Source organism: Euprymna scolopes, chromosome 19, assembly GCF_053919585.1.
Source record: "Euprymna scolopes isolate OS-2025 chromosome 19, ASM5391958v1, whole genome shotgun sequence".
NCBI classification, from domain to species: domain Eukaryota; kingdom Metazoa; phylum Mollusca; class Cephalopoda; order Sepiida; family Sepiolidae; genus Euprymna; species Euprymna scolopes.
The window spans coordinates 104,177,265-104,191,941 of record NC_136500.1 but is presented as its reverse complement, the minus strand read 5'-3'; the positions used below and the strand labels follow the sequence as shown (position 1 = coordinate 104,191,941).

The window sequence follows — 14,677 nt, the reverse complement described above, 5'->3', positions numbered from 1 at the left end:
ATATTATTATATATTAGCATATTACTATTTTATATTAAGAGATATTATATATTAGCATATTACTATTTTATATAAAGAATATTATTATATATTAGCATATTACTATTTTATATTAAGAGATATTATTATATATTAGCATATTACTATTTTATATAAAGAATATTATTATATATTAGCATATTACTATTTTATATAAAGAATATTATTATATATTAGCATATTACTATTTTATATTAAGAGATATTATATATTAGCATATTACTATTTTATATTAAGAATATTATTATATATTAGCATATTACTATTTTATATTAAGAGATATTATTATATATTAGCATATTACTATTTTATATAAAGAATATTATTATATATTAGCATATTACTATTTTATATAAAGAATATTATTATATATTAGCATATTACTATTTTATATTAAGAGATATTATTATATATTAGCATATTACTATTTTTATTAAGAGATATTATTATATATTAGTATATTACGATTTTTTATTAAGAGATATTATAATGTATTAGTATATTACGATATTTTATGAAAAGATATTATTATATATTAGTATATTACGATTTTGTATTAAGAGATATTATTATATATTAGTATATTACGATTTTATATTTAGAGATATTAGTATATATTAGTATGTTACAAGTTTATATTAAGAGATATTATATATTAGTATGTTACTATTTTACATTAAGAGATATTACTATTACTCTTATATATTAAGAGATATTATTATATATTAGTATGTTACTATTTTATATTAAGAGATATTATATAATAGTATGTTAATTTCTTATATTAAGAGATATTATTATATATTAGTATATTCTATTTCATATAAGGAGATATAATTATATATTAGTTTATTACGATTTTATATTAAGAGATTATTATATATAAGCATATTACCATTTTATATAAGGCGATAGAATTATATATTAGAATATTACTATTTTATTTTACGAGATATTATTATATATTAGTATGTTACTATTTTATATTAAGAGACATTATTATATATTAATATGTTACAATTATATATTAAGAGATATTATATATTATGTTACTGTCTTATATTAAGACATATTATCATATCTTAGTATGTTACTATTTTATATTAACAGATATTATTATATCTTAGTATGTTACTATTTTATATTAAGAGATATTATTATATATTAGTATGTTAAAATTATATATTAAGCGATATTATTATATATTAATATATTACTATTTCTGATACAGCGATATTATATATTCGCATATTACTATTTTATATTAAGAGATATTATTATATATTAGCATATTACAATTTTATATTAAGAGATATTAGTATATATTAGTATATTATTATTATTTAATATTAAGAGATATTATTATTTGTTGGTATATTACTATTTTATATTAAGAAATATTTTTATATAATAGCATATTACTATTTTATAGTAGGAGGTGTTACTGCTATATATTAAGAGGTATTATATATTAGCATATTACTATTTCATATTAAGAGATATTATTATATATCAGTACATTACTATTTTATATTAAGAGATATTATTATATATCAGTACATTACTATTTTATATTAAGAGATAGTATATATTATTATATTAACATTTTATATTAAGGGATATTATATATTAGTATATTACTATTTTACGTTAAGAGATATTATATATATAAGTATATTACTACTTTATATTAAGAAAATTATTATATATTACTATTTTATATTAAGAGATATTATTATATATTAGTATATTACTATTTGTTATAAAGAGATACTATTATATACTAGCATATTACTATATTAAATTGAGAGATATTATGATATATTAGTGTTGTGTCTGTGTCAATAACAACATGAACACAGAAAATAACGGTAAACAAATATATTAAGACAAAAATAAAATACATATTTACAAAGGTGCAGTTGTACTGAAGTTGGGAGATTGTCCAGCAGAGAGCGTGTTAAAGTCTTTCATGGAGCAACCGGCACATGCGTCTTGCCTATCCGACGTTCGAACACAGCTCTCCGGTCTTGCTGACTTGATTCCTTTATCTATATCTTTTCAACCCCGTATGCTAATTAGTGGGCGTCTCCACAACAATTAGCATATTAGTATTTTATATTAAGAACATTATTATATATTAGCATATTACTATTTTTTTATTAAGAGATATTGTTATATGTTAGTATATTACAATTTTTTATTAAGAGATATTATTATATATTAGTATGTTACTATTTTATATTAATAGATATTATTATATATTAGTATATTACTATTTTATATTAAGAGATATTATATATTAGCATATTACTATTTTATATTAAGAGATATTATTATATATTAGTATGTTACTATTTTTTATTAAGAGATATTGTTATATATTAGTATATTACTATTTTATATTAAGAGATATTATATATTAGTATGTTACAATTGCATATTAAGAGATATTATATATTAGTATGTTACTATTTTATATTTAGAGATATTTTATATGAGTATATTACTATTTTATATTAAGAGATATTATATATTAGTATATTACTATTTTATATTAAGAGATATTATTATATATTAGTATATTACTATTTTATATTAAGAGATATTAGTATATATTAGTATGTTACAGTTATATATTAGAGATATTATTATATATTAGTATGTTACAATCATATATTAGAAGATTTTCTTTCTAGTATACTACTACACCCTGTCCCCCATCTAAAACTAGGAAAAAATAATTTGTGAGAAGATGGTATCATGACTACAAAGCATATCGTACACTACTCTCCAAAAGAACAAATAATGGAGGATTACACTATCTTTGACCAGCCTCAGATAAGTAGGAGGTAATGCCTGGGATGATAATAGAACAGATACTCCACTCTTCTCCCTTAATAGAGCATTGAAAGAAGAACATTAATCTGGACAGAGCATTAAAAGATAGTGCATTAATAGAAGTAATGCGCTTTTGCTTTCAGATACAAAATCTCCATTAGTAATAAATTTCTTTCCACACAAGTCATTATTATTGATAATTTGAAATAGCTATAATCACATTGACATATCAGTTTCCTTAAGATCACGGGTTAATTCATGTTGAATCTGGTCAGAACTATTTAGGAATACCAAATGCAATAGCACGTAAAATCTAATCGTTGACAATGACCTTGCAAGCTACCAATCTGCAAGTACAAGAAACTGTTCTTAGCTGTTTATTGTGATCGGCAACGTGGAGACGACTGATTTCATTATAAATACGACAATTGCTCGAATTTAAAGTAAATCTTAGGAATTGGAATAAAAAAAGTGCAAATTTATTAAAACTTTAAACCTCATTCTCCTTCCTGGTTTTTATCTGATGCTTTGTTTATCTGCTATTGCCCATCATAATTATTACTTTCATCAGTATTGGTTCACAGGTTTCTATACAATCTTCTAAAGCTAAAAAGAGAGCAATATTTGAAGCTTAGTTTAGCTATTCTCAAAAGATTTGTGACTATCTCATCTTAAAAGGTTAGCTCTTATGAATTTTGGAGAATCTACAATATAAATGTGTTATTAATAGTATTATTAATAGTATTATTAATAGTATTATAAATAGTGTTATTAATAGTATTATCAATAGTATTATCAATAGTGTTATTAATAGTATTATCAATAGTGTTATTAATAGTATTATTAATAGTATTATTAATAGTGGAAAATCTGTAATTTCTTCTCTTTTTTAATGATCTTCAAGTTATTTCATCTTCTAAAAATAAGGCCGATTTCTTTGCTCATCTTTTTGCTGACAATTCTACTATCAATGATTCTGGTGCTGTTGTGCCTGATTTTTATTTCAGAATCGACCATTCTCTTAGTTCTATCACCCCAAAGATGGTTGCTAGTGTTCTTACTGGTGTTAACCAGTCTACGGCTTCTTGTCCTGATTCAATTCCTATTGTTGTTCTCAAACGTTGTATTCCTGAACTTTCTTTTAAACTCCATACTGATTGATGCTAATAGTCAATTTTTCTTCTGGCTTGCACAGTGAGACCTCATCTCTCAAGCAAGCAAAGCATATGACAAAGTTCATAAATGGGTTAAACCATAACAATTGTCTCCTTCCTTTTTGGCACCCAGTGCTGCTAACAAGATACTCTTCTCTTGGAGCTTAACAGGATTCGCCTGAGCCTTCGGCCCTGGGTCACCAAGGAGACAAAGAATCCACCATGGCTATCGCCAGATCCAAACTCCAACACACATATTACATGAACTCTTTTCTCTTCCTATAGGACTGCCTAACTTTTCATATTATACACAGTCCTCTGTTGTCCCTGTTTTTAAAAATGCTGGCCGATCGGTCTGACCCAACTAAGTTTATGTCTGTTTGTCTTCTCTGGTTTTGAAAAGTAGGTCAACAGTAAGCTTGTTGATTTTCTCAAAAGCCTAGGTCTATTTAGTGATGTTCAGTATAGCTTTCATGGTTTTCGTTCAATAACTGATCTATAAACGGTTGTAACTGGGCTGATCTATTAGTTTATGGACAAATCAGGAGAGGGTAGAATGATATACTTGACATTTCAAAGGCGTTCGACAGAGTGTGGTATTTTGATATTCTATATAAACTTCGAGATTATGATATCTCAACATCATAAGGATTTTTTTTTCTGATCAAAACTTGTAAGTAACTCTGGATGGTGTCTCTTCATTCTCTTTTCCTATCAATACCAATGTTTCTTCATTCTCTTTTCCTATCAATGCCAATGTTTCTTCATTCTCTTTTCCTATCAATGCCAATGTTTCTTCATTCTCTTTTCCTATCAATACCAATGCTTCTTCATTCTCTTTTCCTATCAATGCCAATGTTTCTTCATTCTCTTTTCCTATCAATGCCAATGTTTCTTCATTCTCTTTTCCTATCAATACCAATGCTTCTTCATTCTCTTTTCCTATCAATACCAATGCTTCTTCATTCTCTTTTCCTATCAATGCAACTGTTTCTTCATTCGCTTTTCCTATCAATGCCAATGTCTCTTCATTCTCTTTTCCTATCAATGTCAATGTTTCTTCATTCTCTTTTCCTATCAATGCCAATGTCTCTTCATTCTCTTTTCCTATCAATGCCAATGTTTCTTCATTCTCTTTTCCTATCAATGCCAATGTCTCTTCATTCTCTTTTCCTATCAATGCCAATGTTTCTTCATTCTCTTTTCCTATCAATGCCAATGTCTCTTCATTCTCTTTTCCTATCAATGCCAATGTCTCTTCATTCTCTTTTCCTATCAATGCCAATGTTTCTTCATTCTCTTTTCCTATCAATGCCAATGTTTCTTCATTCTCTTTTCCTATCAATGCCAATGTCTCTTCATTCTCTTTTCCTATCAATGCCAATGTTTCTTCATTCTCTTTTCCTATCAATGCCAATGTTTCTTCATTCTCTTTTCCTATCAATGCCAATGTCTCTTCATTCTCTTTTCCTATCAATGCCAATGTCTCTTCATTCTCTTTTCCTATCAATGCCAATGTCTCTTCATTCTCTTTTCCTATCAATGCCAATGTCTCTTCATTCTCTTTTCCTATCAATGCCAATGTTTCTTCATTCTCTTTTCCTATCAATGCCAATGTCTCTTCATTCTCTTTTCCTATCAATGCCAATGTTTCTTCATTCTCTTTTCCTGTCAATGCCAATGTTTCTTCATTCTCTTTTCCTATCAATGCCAATGTTTCTTCATTCTCTTTTCCTATCAATGCCAATGTTTCTTCATTCTCTTTTCCTATCAATGCCAATGTTTCTTCATTCTCTTTTCCTATCAATGCCAATGTCTCTTCATTCTCTTTTCCTATCAATGCCAATGTTTCTTCATTCTCTTTTCCTATCAATGCCAATGTTTCTTCATTCTCTTTTCCTATCAATGCCAATGTTTCTTCATTCTCTTTTCCTATCAATGCCAATGTCTCTTCATTCTCTTTTCCTATCAATGCCAATGTCTCTTCATTCTCTTTTCCTATCAATGCCAATGTCTCTTCATTCTCTTTTCCTATCAATGCCAATGTCTCTTCATTCTCTTTTCCTATCAATGCCAATGTCTCTTCATTCTCTTTTCCTGTCAATGCCAATGTTTCTTCATTCTCTTTTCCTGTCAATGCCAATGTTTCTTCATTCTCTTTTCCTATCAATGCCAATGTTTCTTCATTCTCTTTTCCTATCAATGCCAATGTTTCTTCATTCTCTTTTCCTATCAATGCCAATGTTTCTTCATTCTCTTTTCCTATCAATGCCAATGTTTCTTCATTCTCTTTTCCTATCAATGCCAATGTCTCTTCATTCTCTTTTCCTATCAATGCCAATGTTTCTTCATTCTCTTTTCCTATCAATGCCAATGTTTCTTCATTCTCTTTTCCTATCAATGCCAATGTCTCTTCATTCTCTTTTCCTATCAATGCCAATGTCTCTTCATTCTCTTTTCCTATCAATGCCAATGTCTCTTCATTCTCTTTTCCTATCAATGCCAATGTCTCTTCATTCTCTTTTCCTATCAATGCCAATGTCTCTTCATTCTCTTTTCCTATCAATGCCAATGTTTCTTCATTCTCTTTTCCTATCAATGCCAATGTTTCTTCATTCTCTTTTCCTATCAATGCCAATGTTTCTTCATTCTCTTTTCCTATCAATGCCAATGTTTCTTCATTCTCTTTTCCTATCAATGCCAATGTCTCTTCATTCTCTTTTCCTATCAATGCCAATGTCTCTTCATTCTCTTTTCCTATCAATGCCAATGTTTCTTCATTCTCTTTTCCTATCAATGCCAATGTTTCTTCATTCTCTTTTCCTATCAATGCCAATGTTTCTTCATTCTCTTTTCCTATCAATGCCAATGTCTCTTCATTCTCTTTTCCTATCAATGCCAATGTCTCTTCATTCTCTTTTCCTATCAATGCCAATGTTTCTTCATTCTCTTTTCCTATCAATGCCAATGTTTCTTCATTCTCTTTTCCTGTCAATGCCAATGTTTCTTCATTCTCTTTTCCTATCAATGCCAATGTTTCTTCATTCTCTTTTCCTATCAATGCCAATGTTTCTTCATTCTCTTTTCCTATCAATGCCAATGTTTCTTCATTCTCTTTTCCTATCAATGCCAATGTCTCTTCATTCTCTTTTCCTATCAATGCCAATGTTTCTTCATTCTCTTTTCCTATCAATGCCAATGTTTCTTCATTCTCTTTTCCTATCAATGCCAATGTTTCTTCATTCTCTTTTCCTATCAATGCCAATGTCTCTTCATTCTCTTTTCCTATCAATGCCAATGTCTCTTCATTCTCTTTTCCTATCAATGCCAATGTCTCTTCATTCTCTTTTCCTATCAATGCCAATGTTTCTTCATTCTCTTTTCCTATCAATGCCAATGTTTCTTCATTCTCTTTTCCTATCAATGCCAATGTTTCTTCATTCTCTTTTCCTATCAATGCCAATGTTTCTTCATTCTCTTTTCCTATCAATGCCAATGTCTCTTCATTCTCTTTTCCTATCAATGCCAATGTCTCTTCATTCTCTTTTCCTATCAATGCCAATGTTTCTTCATTCTCTTTTCCTATCAATGCCAATGTTTCTTCATTCTCTTTTCCTATCAATGCCAATGTTTCTTCATTCTCTTTTCCTATCAATGCCAATGTCTCTTCATTCTCTTTTCCTATCAATGCCAATGTCTCTTCATTCTCTTTTCCTATCAATGCCAATGTTTCTTCATTCTCTTTTCCTATCAATGCCAATGTCTCTTCATTCTCTTTTCCTATCAATGCCAATGTTTCTTCATTCTCTTTTCCTATCAATGCCAATGTTTCTTCATTCTCTTTTCCTATCAATGCCAATGTTTCTTCATTCTCTTTTCCTATCAATGCCAATGTTTCTTCATTCTCTTTTCCTATCAATGCCAATGTTTCTTCATTCTCTTTTCCTATCAATGCCAATGTTTCTTCATTCTCTTTTCCTATCAATGCCAATGTTTCTTCATTCTCTTTTCCTATCAATGCCAATGTTTCTTCATTCTCTTTTCCTATCAATGCCAATGTCTCTTCATTCTCTTTTCCTATCAATGCCAATGTTTCTTCATTCTCTTTTCCTATCAATGCCAATGTTTCTTCATTCTCTTTTCCTATCAATGCCAATGTCTCTTCATTCTCTTTTCCTATCAATGCCAATGTCTCTTCATTCTCTTTTCCTATCAATGCCAATGTCTCTTCATTCTCTTTTCCTATCAATGCCAATGTCTCTTCATTCTCTTTTCCTATCAATGCCAATGTTTCTTCATTCTCTTTTCCTATCAATGCCAATGTCTCTTCATTCTCTTTTCCTATCAATGCCAATGTTTCTTCATTCTCTTTTCCTGTCAATGCCAATGTCTCTTCATTCTCTTTTCCTATCAATGCCAATGTTTCTTCATTCTCTTTTCCTATCAATGCCAATGTCTCTTCATTCTCTTTTCCTATCAATGCCAATGTTTCTTCATTCTCTTTTCCTATCAATGCCAATGTCTCTTCATTCTCTTTTCCTATCAATGCCAATGTCTCTTCATTCTCTTTTCCTATCAATGCCAATGTCTCTTCATTCTCTTTTCCTATCAATGCCAATGTCTCTTCATTCTCTTTTCCTATCAATGCCAATGTTTCTTCATTCTCTTTTCCTATCAATGCCAATGTCTCTTCATTCTCTTTTCCTATCAATGCCAATGTTTCTTCATTCTCTTTTCCTATCAATGCCAATGTCTCTTCATTCTCTTTTCCTATCAATGCCAATGTCTCTTCATTCTCTTTTCCTATCATTGCCAATGTCTCTTCATTCTCTTTTCCTATCAATGCCAATGTCTCTTCATTCTCTTTTCCTATCAATGCCAATGTTTCTTCATTCTCTTTTCCTATCAATGCCAATGTCTCTTCATTCTCTTTTCCTATCAATGCCAATGTTTCTTCATTCTCTTTTCCTATCAATGCCAATGTCTCTTCATTCTCTTTTCCTATCAATGCCAATGTCTCTTCATTCTCTTTTCCTATCAATGCCAATGTTTCTTCATTCTCTTTTCCTATCAATGCCAATGTCTCTTCATTCTCTTTTCCTATCAATGCCAATGTCTCTTCATTCTCTTTTCCTATCAATGCCAATGTCTCTTCATTCTCTTTTCCTATCAATGCCAATGTTTCTTCATTCTCTTTTCCTATCAATGCCAATGTCTCTTCATTCTCTTTTCCTATCAATGCCAATGTTTCTTCATTCTCTTTTCCTATCAATGCCAATGTCTCTTCATTCTCTTTTCCTATCAATGCCAATGTCTCTTCATTCTCTTTTCCTATCAATGCCAATGTTTCTTCATTCTCTTTTCCTATCAATGCCAATGTTTCTTCATTCTCTTTTCCTATCAATGCCAATGTCTCTTCATTCTCTTTTCCTATCAATGCCAATGTTTCTTCATTCTCTTTTCCTATCAATGCCAATGTCTCTTCATTCTCTTTTCCTATCAATGCCAATGTTTCTTCATTCTCTTTTCCTATCAATGCCAATGTCTCTTCATTCTCTTTTCCTATCAATGCCAATGTCTCTTCATTCTCTTTTCCTGTCAATGCCAATGTTTCTTCATTCTCTTTTCCTATCAATGCCAATGTCTCTTCATTCTCTTTTCCTGTCAATGCCAATGTCTCTTCATTCTCTTTTCCTATCAATGCCAATGTCTCTTCATTCTCTTTTCCTGTCAATGCCAATGTCTCTTCATTCTCTTTTCCTATCAATGCCAATGTCTCTTCATTCTCTTTTCCTATCAATGCCAATGTTTCTTCATTCTCTTTTCCTATCAATGCCAATGTCTCTTCATTCTCTTTTCCTATCAATGCCAATGTCTCTTCATTCTCTTTTCCTATCAATGCCAATGTTTCTTCATTCTCTTTTCCTATCAATGCCAATGTCTCTTCATTCTCTTTTCCTATCAATGCCAATGTCTCTTCATTCTCTTTTCCTATCAATGCCAATGTCTCTTCATTCTCTTTTCCTATCAATGCCAATGTTTCTTCATTCTCTTTTCCTATCAATGCCAATGTTTCTTCATTCTCTTTTCCTGTCAATGCCAATGTCTCTTCATTCTCTTTTCCTATCAATGCCAATGTCTCTTCATTCTCTTTTCCTATCAATGCCAATGTTTCTTCATTCTCTTTTCCTATCAATGCCAATGTTTCTTCATTCTCTTTTCCTATCAATGCCAATGTCTCTTCATTCTCTTTTCCTATCAATGCCAATGTCTCTTCATACTCTTTTCCTATCAATGCCAATGTTTCTTCATTCTCTTTTCCTGTCAATGCCAATGTTTCTTCATTCTCTTTTCCTATCAATGCCAATGTTTCTTCATTCTCTTTTCCTATCAATGCCAATGTCTCTTCATTCTCTTTTCCTATCAATGCCAATGTCTCTTCATTCTCTTTTCCTATCAATGCCAATGTTTCTTCATTCTCTTTTCCTATCAATGCCAATGTTTCTTCATTCTCTTTTCCTATCAATGCCAATGTTTCTTCATTCTCTTTTCCTATCAATGCCAATGTTTCTTCATTCTCTTTTCCTATCAATGCCAATGTCTCTTCATTCTCTTTTCCTATCAATGCCAATGTCTCTTCATTCTCTTTTCCTATCAATGCCAATGTCTCTTCATTCTCTTTTCCTATCAATGCCAATGTTTCTTCATTCTCTTTTCCTATCAATGCCAATGTTTCTTCATTCTCTTTTCCTATCAATGCCAATGTCTCTTCATTCTCTTTTCCTATCAATGCCAATGTCTCTTCATTCTCTTTTCCTATCAATGCCAATGTCTCTTCATTCTCTTTTCCTATCAATGCCAATGTTTCTTCATTCTCTTTTCCTATCAATGCCAATGTTTCTTCATTCTCTTTTCCTATCAATGCCAATGTCTCTTCATTCTCTTTTCCTATCAATGCCAATGTCTCTTCATTCTCTTTTCCTATCAATGCCAATGTTTCTTCATTCTCTTTTCCTATAAATGCCAATGTTTCTTCATTCTCTTTTCCTATCAATGCCAATGTTTCTTCATTCTCTTTTCCTATCAATGCCAATGTTTCTTCATTCTCTTTTCCTATCAATGCCAATGTTTCTTCATTCTCTTTTCCTATCAATGCCAATGTTTCTTCATTCTCTTTTCCTATCAATGCCAATGTTTCTTCATTCTCTTTTCCTATCAATGCCAATGTTTCTTCATTCTCTTTTCCTATAAATGCCAATGTTTCTTCATTCTCTTTTCCTATCAATGCCAATGTCTCTTCATTCTCTTTTCCTATCAATGCCAATGTCTCTTCATTCTCTTTTCCTATCAATGCCAATGTTTCTTCATTCTCTTTTCCTATCAATGCCAATGTTTCTTCATTCTCTTTTCCTATCAATGCCAATGTTTCTTCATTCTCTTTTCCTATCAATGCCAATGTCTCTTCATTCTCTTTTCCTATCAATGCCAATGTCTCTTCATTCTCTTTTCCTATCAATGCCAATGTTTCTTCATTCTCTTTTCCTATAAATGCCAATGTTTCTTCATTCTCTTTTCCTATCAATGCCAATGTTTCTTCATTCTCTTTTCCTATCAATGCCAATGTTTCTTCATTCTCTTTTCCTATCAATGCCAATGTTTCTTCATTCTCTTTTCCTATCAATGCCAATGTTTCTTCATTCTCTTTTCCTATCAATGCCAATGTTTCTTCATTCTCTTTTCCTATCAATGCCAATGTTTCTGAAGGCTCTATTCCAAGTTCAACACTGTTTCTTTTCTATATAAATGACCTTCCAAAAAATCTTATTCAGAAAATTAACATTTATGCTGATGATACCACCCTCTATTCTGGTATTGCTTTTCGCCCATCTTCCTCAGATCAGTTGAAATATGGAGCTAATTTAGAAATTTACTTGGATTGGAACAAGAAATGGCTTGTTTCATTTAATCGTTAAGAATCGGCTCCTGTCTTTCAATCATAGGTGTGTCCCTTTTCTCCTGAGATTGTTATGGATAGCTGTGATCTTGAGGATAAATCGTCTCTAAAACTTCTTGCTTTTTTCTTTTCATCAAATCTATCTTGGAATTCATTTATTGATCTATTGTTCTGCTTCTCATAAAATCAGTTCTCTCTATCGTTCTAAACACTGTCTCTCATCTAAAGCTAATCTCTATATCTACAAATCTAGTATTAGACCATGAATTACTATTATCATATCTGTGCTGGTGAATGTTCCATTTGATCGTTCTTGATAAATGGCAGAAATGTGTCTAATTTGATTGGCCCCACTCTTTCTTCTTCATTACAACCTCTCTCTCACAGGTGATATTGCTAGTCTCAGTCTTTTTTATAAATATTATAATAACATGTTTCCTTCGGAATTGTCTGATCTATTCCCTGCTTCTTTTGTTCTAGCTCATGGGACATTCCAATCCAGCCCTGACACCACAACCCTCAGATTTGTTTCTTATGAACACCTTATAAAATTTAGGTAAACACTAAAAGAAATCTGCATTTTCAACTATATTTGAATAGAAGGAGCCATTTTTATCTGAGGGTTGATATCCTTTTTGTTGCTCTGCTTTGGAGAGCCAAACAACCTCTTAAAGTGCCACGGTGGCACATGAATTGGTCAAAACGAGGTCTTTCCTTTCATTTAGTGCCTTTCTATGATTTTTGGATTCATCACCCATGAAAACATACTTTAGTGAAATTTAGGCCCAAGAAGATTATTTTTAGCCTCACATTTGCAAATTTTCTAAAACATTTGAGGCCCAAAATAGGGTGTCATGATGCACTGATTTCTTATTTCTGGACTAAAATCAACCCTCTGAAAAATTGGGTTCTTCTATTCAAACATATCTGAAAATGCAGATTTATCTTAGTTTTTAGCTAAATTTTATGAGGTGTTCATAAGAAAAAAAAATCTGAGGGTGGTGGTGTCAGGGCTGGATGATATGGATTGGAATGCCCCTCATTCGTTAGGATAGTGATCTCCATTAATCCACTGTTTTGATACCTCATTGTAATACAGCTTCCTATTCCAATAGTTTTTTTACAAAAACTGCACGGTTATGGAACTCTCTTCTAGCGGACTGTTTTCCTCCTACCTACAGCATTGGTCTTTTCAAGACTGTCTTTATGATAATCATCTTTCGCTTTTGCTAGCTCCTTACATCAAGTGGCTTAATGCCTTGTCTCAAGTTTTTTGATAAAAAAATGGCATATTTTTCATGTCATACTTATTTTGCTATTTCTAAGGTGAAAAATTCACACAACATGGATATTTGGTATTTGATGATTTGACAAGTTCTGCGACTCTGGGATTCTTTCACCAAATCATCAAAAGTTCCGTTGATTCGATGCGACACAATCCCGAACAACATTGACGATTCAACATGACACGACACAATCCCAAGCAACTCTGTTGATTCAACCCGAACACCTCGAATGATTCGACACGATCCCAAATGCAATGACTCAACACAACATGTTACCAGAGCAATTAGCTGAATGACTGTTATCAGCTTCTTTATAGCTCTTGGACAAACTCATTTTTGCCGTAGGCCTAACTTAGACATTGGCATACAATTCTTGAGCGCTTCCATGCATGCTCATCACAATAAGATTATTGAAAAGCATCAATAGGCATGACACATGAAAATGCAATCACAGGAAGTGCATTGTATTTCCATGCACTTCCTGCGTGTTAGCTATCAACAGTGTATTATACAGTAATTATATTGAGGACATCAGATCAACAGAAAGCATTCAATCTAATTAGCTTTGACATAAATCACATGGATCTTCAAATGATCCTCTTCACATTGTTTAACTGTTGTCAACTCATATTAGAAATGCAAAATCATCTAACATGCAAAAAATGAGCAAGGTTCTTGATCTTGATAAAGTTATCAACCCAATCGATTGAATCCTAAACACAAATACAGAAACTGAAACATTCCTTCTTCACCTAGTATGAATTCAGCTTTACGGAACAACAAATGAGGAAAATCAGTATATACACATATGGAAGTTCATATTTAAATATTATATCATAATTTTTGATGAATCAATGTTATTGATGAAGGACATTTACTTCATGCTGTGGTTTGGTTGAAGCCTGTAATCAATCAGACAAAAAGCAGGAGGGATGAAAACCAGAATTTCATTTGTGGATATTGTAGTCATACTGGCATTACAAACATTAATCATCAGCATTAGTTGAACATATTAGATTGCATAAGATAACTTTTAAAAATTAATTTCGAAGCTAATCTATCTCTGACCATGTCTTTATTTGTCCTTCTTTCTCTCTGAATCACTGTCATTCCATATTTTCCTTGCCCTTCTAATTCGAACTAAATCTGCTAACCATTCATTCTTTCCTGTCTTAGGATTAACAATTTATGACCCATTCAGATGTTAGGATCCAAGCTAAAGTCCAATGGTATCAACGTGAAACAAACAGAAGCTAATGCACTGATGGCTTCATAACAACTAAACAATGATAGTTGTTAAAACTGATTTATCAGCCATGTTGCTAGCAAAAGCATCATCCTCAATGGATATGATTGTACTACATTTTATATTATATAGCAAGAACTCAGAGATACAAGACACC

The 14,677-nt window shown here is 31.2% G+C and overlaps 1 protein-coding gene across 3 annotated transcripts in view; it reads right to left on the bottom strand.

Moving 5' to 3' along the window:
- Positions 1-14,677, bottom strand: part of LOC145239864 (B-cell lymphoma/leukemia 10-like) — a 94,577-nt gene that overhangs the window by 23,108 nt on the left and 56,792 nt on the right. The gene's annotated exons all lie outside the window — the stretch shown is intronic.